Below are 7,241 nucleotides of genomic sequence, written 5' to 3' on the forward strand. Positions count from 1 at the left end.
TAACAAGGAGAGATGCATTGCACCGGGTTTTAGCAAATTGCTATTTTCCACCTGTAGTGCCTGGGCAGGTAAAATGATTACAAGGGGTCATAAAGTAAAATATATTGATTTAAATATGCTCTAGTTTCAGAAACAACATAGGGCTACTGTTTCAAAATGAAAGCATACATTATTAAGGGTCACTGGCAGAGAGTTACTTACTTATGTTTTGAATTTATTAAAATCAGCAGGTGAGGAGACGTAACAGCTGACTGTCCATTCACTTCCCTGTCGTTTCCTGTCTGTCTGTAGATTTTCTACAGCGGGGGAATTGTAGCCCGGAAAAGCAAGCAGGTGAAGAACTGTACTAAGTTTGTCTATTGATCTCCTCCGCTCAGTGTCAGTATGGCCCAACAGTAACATGTACACCATTTCGTAGTTTTTCTGAAGCTTAAACAGACGTTCAATATTTTAAAGATACAAAAGTCACACTTCAGATATGATGCTAAACATTATTTTAGAAAGTAGTAGAAGAAGAAGAAACTACTGTAATACTAATACTAATAATAATAGAGTATTCTTTCTACAATAATTTACAAACAAAATGCATCCGTGTAGCCGACCTTCCAGTTTTAAACTATTACCTATACAAGGCCTGACACCCATTAGTTGTTTCATTGGACATCTCACAGTATTTGGCACACTGTCTGGCATAAGTATGGCCCAGTTCGACCCTCAGTAGCTCATTAGTGTTTGGTTAATGTGTTTAATATAACTGACAAAAGTGTTACTAAACTTACAGCACAGTAACCTCTGAAGGGGTTCCCAACATGGAGGTTGGACTTCCCGTGAGGTATCGAGCTAAATATAAAGGTAAAATGTAAACTTGTGCTGCTGCAACAGCTGAACATGTGTGTGTATGTAGCCCTGTATCATACTGCTTTCATGTATAAAGTTTTATAATGAATGTAGATATAGGATCTGTTATCATTGTATAATACTGAGGGTAACAGGTAAGTCAATCTCCTTTATCTAACGACCAAATACAGTCTGAAAACATCAACTTTCCCATGGTAGAAGAACTTAAACAGAAGACAGATCAATCTCAACCAAACAGACTGGCCCTCAGAAACCAGAGTAGGTGTGAGTGAGGTTTAAAGAGTTTGAGCTAATCGCCGTTTCAAAAACCCACTCTGTAAATCCCCCACAGGGACATCTGTGTCTGTGGCCGGCACACAGCAGGCTGATATCGCAACACTGTTCCACACGTGGTGGCATCATGTGGGGGGGAAATAGTTTTCTCTTTCTTTATTCTGTACAACGATTGTTCCTCTGTGACGAGATGATTCGAGTGTTTATATGTGCTGCCACCTGTAGGCTGGAGGCTGCAGTAAATAGGAGATAAGAGCCTGAAGGTTTTACATTCAAATGTTATTTCATATAATCTAATTTGTTAATAAGTAGTAAAAGTAGTGACTTCATGAATATGTAACCCTGAACTGTTGATGGAGAGCATTTCTTCAGTCTATCTAAAATGTGTCCTTTCTTTGAATCTGGGCTGCAACTAACGATTATTTTCATTCTTAATTATTCTGCCAATTATTTCCTCAATTCCTGGATTAATTGTTTGGTAAATAAAATGTCAGGAAATAGTGAAAAGTGCACGTTACGATCTCTTTAAGCCCGAGGTGACGTCTTCAAATGTCTTGTTTTCTCCAGCAAAACAGTTCAAAGATGTTCAACTTACTATCACTTAACACAGGGAAAGACAACCAATCATCACAGTTGAAGCTGCAACCAGTCGTTGGTTACTTAAATAATAAACTGATTGATTGATGACTGATTGATTGATTGATTGTGTTAATACCTCTAACCCTGCGTACCCCTAACTCTGTGTTTGTGAACCTTATATCTGATCAAAGAATAAGTAAAAAAGCACCCAATGCAACTTTCAATACTTGTCAATTGTTGTTTTAAGTGAACATATAGTTATTATATATATCATATTATATTTTTATGTTCCTTATATTGTACTTTTCATTCCACCTGATCTTTGTAACTTACTGTCAAATACTTCACCACGTCAGGACAAAAAGAAACACAAAATTCATCATAACAGACAAAAAAACCACTGTAAGCACCTGTTTTATTATTTTGACATTTATTACATGCGTCAACACCTACTGCGGGTTAAAGCTGTCTGGTAATCAGGTTCACAGGTTAGCAGCAGTTGTGGTGACAGCTGCATACAAAAGGTGAAAACAACCTGTAGCCACAAGGGTAAATTGTTGTTTATGTTACATCACTGACGTTGCGTCATCTCGGGGACACTTTAACCTTTCGGATGTTTCCTTCCAAAGCTCAAAAATCTGGTTTCACTTGAGACTTAAATGCTCGTTATAATCTTATTTCATGTTTCCTCCCTCTCTCTTCTGTTTTGCTACCTTCACTTCTTCTCTTCATCCCTCGTGTCACGTGTTTGTTTGTGCTGACTGCAGTGTTGTTTTATGGATATTAATCGGTTCCATTTTAATAAAGTTATCAAAGTTAGTCATTGTTAGGCACTGGCCTCACGTCAGATCGATCAATAAACTAATCCCTGACAAAAACCTGACATATAGGCGGCAGTCCAAATTGCTTGAGGAAATAAGATGTAAGTGGGGGGAAAAAACACTTTTCCACCCTCACAACTACTGATGAAACAATTCCCAATAAATTGCTCAGTCGTCAACTGCAGACAATTGGAAAAGATGGACACTCTCTGATAGGACTGTATGAATAAGGAATTACAGAAAATTGACGTATGTTCACAAAATGGATGGAAAAAAGGGGTTTAAAACAAAGGATGTACACACCTGATTGGAGACCACGTCCCCAACGCCTTCCCAAAGACCAGTGATGGAGCAGAGCGCCGCCTATGAGCCAAGTGTCTGAGGTGCTGTAAGAAAACAGAAGTGAAAACAATATATATTTATAACCCCTTTAATTTATTTATTTATTGTTCAACGTGTGTCATTGTACATTTTAAACCACACAACGTACCACGCTGTCATTTTCACACTTGCTTTTACACTTGTATGTTGTAAATGTGTGTGGAGAAACACTATTCAATACACTGCCCAGCACTATTAGTACTGTACAGTTCACATATATATTTAGATATACATATATAGATCATATTTTTTGTTACCACTATAAATATATTGTTCTGTGCAATTATTTATTTTTACACCATGCCACTACCTCCAGCTGTAACCTGTACAATCTTTCATATCAATCACATCTGTATTAAAGCTGTATATGAAGTAGTTATTGACCCTTTTTCTTATTTTATTTATTTTTTATTATATTTTTTATTTAATGTGTAGTTTTCTAATCTGTTGTATCTGGAGATGCTGTATTAAGTGAAATTCCCCAGTGTCGGATCAATAAAGTCTTACTTATGATACTTTTAAGTTTAGTCTAGTAGTTTCCAGTGCCACAGTTCACTGACCTGTTAATTTACTGTTTTACTCAATCAATGAAGGGCCTCTTTACCTCCAGCACGGTGCATGTTTACCTCTTTTAAAGACCCTTCGTTTGTTGTTTGTCTGAGTAATGGGAGCAGCAAAACAAGAGGGGTTTCAATCAAGGAGAAACCAACAACAACAGAGCAGATTGGTTTACTGTGATGTTCCCATCAGACTCACTCTAACAAAGACACAATTAACAGTGTGACGAGGCCTGTTTGAGTTATTTTTGAACAGCAAAGATGAGTAAATATTAAAAAATAGAAGGAACCACCAGTGGAGCTAAATACGAGTTAAAATACGATGAGAAACCTTCCTTAAAATACCAAAACCCTCAGACTGAAATTAGTCACTGCAGCGTCTTCAAAAGCAAAATTCCCCCTTTAAAAATAGTTCGTAGAGGAGGCACACTGAGCATCTAGACATGGTTTGAGTGCAGAGCAAAACTAAAGATGCTGTCAGTGGTGGATGTGCACTACAGCCATAACAGATAATGAGGTTTTAAAAGTAAAAAAAAAAAAATAGTTCCCGGCCTCGGCTCACTTCATTTACAGAAACAGATTGGCTGAGAGGACAGACGGGACACCATCACGGGAAAGATCTTGCTGAAGCCACTCGCCCGTAACAGCAACATACTGAGTCCAACCAGTGTGACAGATTGCGTGTTGCCTAGCAACAGCAAGGTCTTCACACTGCAAAAACATTTTTTTTTTAAAAACCTTAAAGTGTCTTCGATCAGACCTTTAGATAGAGCCATATATCAAATGGAAATTTAATTAAGGTTTACATCAACTCTGAGAAGTAATGTGAAAATGGTTGAGAGTTCTGTTTCAGGTCTGTCCTTACGTGAAGGTTTATATGTGAGAGCACAAAATAGTCATATAGACACACTTATGTGTCTGGGTATAGTAATTTGACAACAATATCATATTTAATGTGTGTTTAATTACAGGTTTGATGTCTTTTGTTATTTATATCAAAGCTCATTCTTGCAAGGTGAATAAATAAATTAGTTTTGATAAGAATTTCATAATTAGGACGTCTGATCATATGATAGCAGCCAAACGTTTGACCAGCAGTTAAATCATACAAGTATATTAAAACACATTAAAACACATTAAACATTAAAAAATGATTGTGTTTCCAGCTTTTTAAAGCTAAAAATAAGACAGGAAAGATAGTTCATAAACTAAAGTATTTTTAGTAAGTTAAAAGTTCGTCCTGATGATGGTGATACATGAAAAGTCATGTGATCAGAGTTATTACACTTCATCCTGAGTGGGACATGAATGTGCCAAACTGTATGGAAATCAATCTAATAATTGTTAATATATTTCGCACAGCTTGCATGGCTGAACCCAGCTTTTTCTTTTATCACTGCTAACCTTTATTAACGTTCCCAGCAGGAACAGTCCTACATACACACATGAACTGTTTTGTTAATTTGGGTGAGAGACAACAAACAGATTCTCCGTCTTGTTGTGGCTGCTCTCGTGCTCTAATTGCTGGACAAACTGAGAAACTGGGTTCAGCAGAATCAAGGACAAAGAGAAAAACAGCTAAACAAAACAAACAAAAGCAGGAACACTTCACAAAGCATCTGGTTCTGGCCCCTGTCTCTGCAGCCGCTTCCACGCATGTCATATAGAGGCATCAGTATTAAAACTGAGACTGTTTCATAACCAGTCAAAAACTGTTTTTAGTAGTTTTCACAGTATGAATGTGTAAGTATGTTCAATGTTTGATATACTGATACTGAATTCAGCCATCCACCTTCCATTTAAGTGGCTCTTCAAAGTTTCTCCGCCAGGTACATGAATCTATTCCATCTTCCACGTTCTTTATATTAAATTCAGAGCCAATATATTCGTTTTTATTACCTTATCAGTGTTTCTTAAACCCTTCAGCTACAGACAATTCACGCAGATGTCACCGCTTTTTGTCAGCAGGGAGGATGTCAGTCCTCTTGTTGAAAGAGACGACGATATGAGGAGATGAAAAAAACTGCAGCTCAAACTGCATAGTTAAATAAAAATCATCATTATTATCACAGGTAGCTATGAAAATGTTATTATTTCCAGAAGTTGGACATTGCTATTGAGCTTGTGGTATCTTTAATAAACATTGGCTATAGTAATCTTTAAGACTAAACTCCTCTTTTTGTTTGTTATTAAACCTGTTTTTTTTGTTTATTTGTTTATTTTTGCTCTACACAGAGCAACATGAGCATTTATTTTGAGTTGTGTTTCACCTGATAACTGTACTGTAAGTCCGGCATTCACTGCCTCTACCAACTCGTGAGGGAAAATAACAGACTCTTGATGAATGTTTCATTATAGCCATCAGCCAGTTGCTTATTGCCTGCGGAGACTCTCTCTCTGTACAGCTGATGGGACTGCTGATAATAATTCTCTGTGGGACGTCACTACGAGCAACAGCTTTCACATTACACAGTGATTTCAGCTATTGTTAATGAAAATATTGTTGGTAGCAGCTTTAATGCAGTGGGATGTGCTGTTAAAACCTCATTAACAACATTATTTAATTTTGAAAAGCCTAATTACCAAACAAGTCTTCATAACTAGTGAATAGGTTCTTTGTCAGTGCCTGGTTTCCACAATAACCCAGTGGGAATCAATTAACTGGGTGATTGTTTGTCAGAACAAAACTGCCAATATAACCATTACGAAAAAGGATTCACATGAGCGTTTTCTGCTCTGCCATCCCTCTGGTTAAAGTTTGGAAACAGACTTTTTACACAACAAGAAATCACATGGATATTTCTGGGTGCTGACTGTTGGCAGTGGACAGGATGCTATAATGTGACACCTTAATGCTACTTCAGCCGTTGCTCTTAAGAAAGGAGAGGTATTATTTGAACAACCCGCAAGAGGTTGCTTGACAGGAAAACACACACACACACGGGTAATTCAAGGTGTTTGACCTAACAACCGCAGTTATTTCCTAGTGAGGACAGACTCCAATTACAAGCCAGTAAATTGAACATTGAAAAACAAGATTTCCAGTTACTCAGGTGGAAATTGTTATTTAAAAGTCTTCCACTGGTATTTCTATATAACCATCACTGAAAGCTCAACACCTCCAGATACCTTTTTCCCTATCTCTCAACTTAACTGAACTCAATTTGACACTAGGCTTGTTTCCTGTCACCTGATTATAACAAAGTAGCAGTAAAAGTACACAAGGATGTTGTTAATCCGTTCTCTGAATGGTGAAAGGTTTCGTCGTCCAGGATGTTTGCTGACTTTTTCTTCATCTGTCTTATGTAACAGCCTCAAATCTCTCTACCTTTCACACACAGCAGCACAGATTCATGAGTCTGTAACAATTTAAAAAGTAGCATCTCACACTGACTCACACTCAGCGGTCATCACCAACAGGATCTTTTTCCCCTTTGGCTTTTGGATGGCGGATCAATACTCACGGGGCGTAGAGAGGTTGCAGCATCATCATAGCTTCCTCTCCTCATTGCTGCAATTCCATAACCTGGAGAGTCCATGTCTCCGAGCAAGCCCCCCTGCTGTCCTGTACTGTAGTTTGTGTTGTCTGTTTTCGCTCAAGTGCAAGTAGAGATAAGTAAGTAGTCTGCGATCCAGTTTGAGGGGCTCTGCTGCGAACGAATGACGAATGACGCCTCTTGTCCTGCAGAACAGCCTCTTCTAACTGGTGCTAATGAGGGTTACAACAATGGAGGCCCAGCTGGCACACAAAATGGGAGAAGGGGGGGGGGGG

This window comes from Morone saxatilis, unplaced genomic scaffold, assembly GCF_004916995.1.
Source record: "Morone saxatilis isolate NCDOM2014 unplaced genomic scaffold, NCSU_SB_2.0 Contig7, whole genome shotgun sequence".
Taxonomy (NCBI): Eukaryota; Metazoa; Chordata; class Actinopteri; family Moronidae; genus Morone; species Morone saxatilis.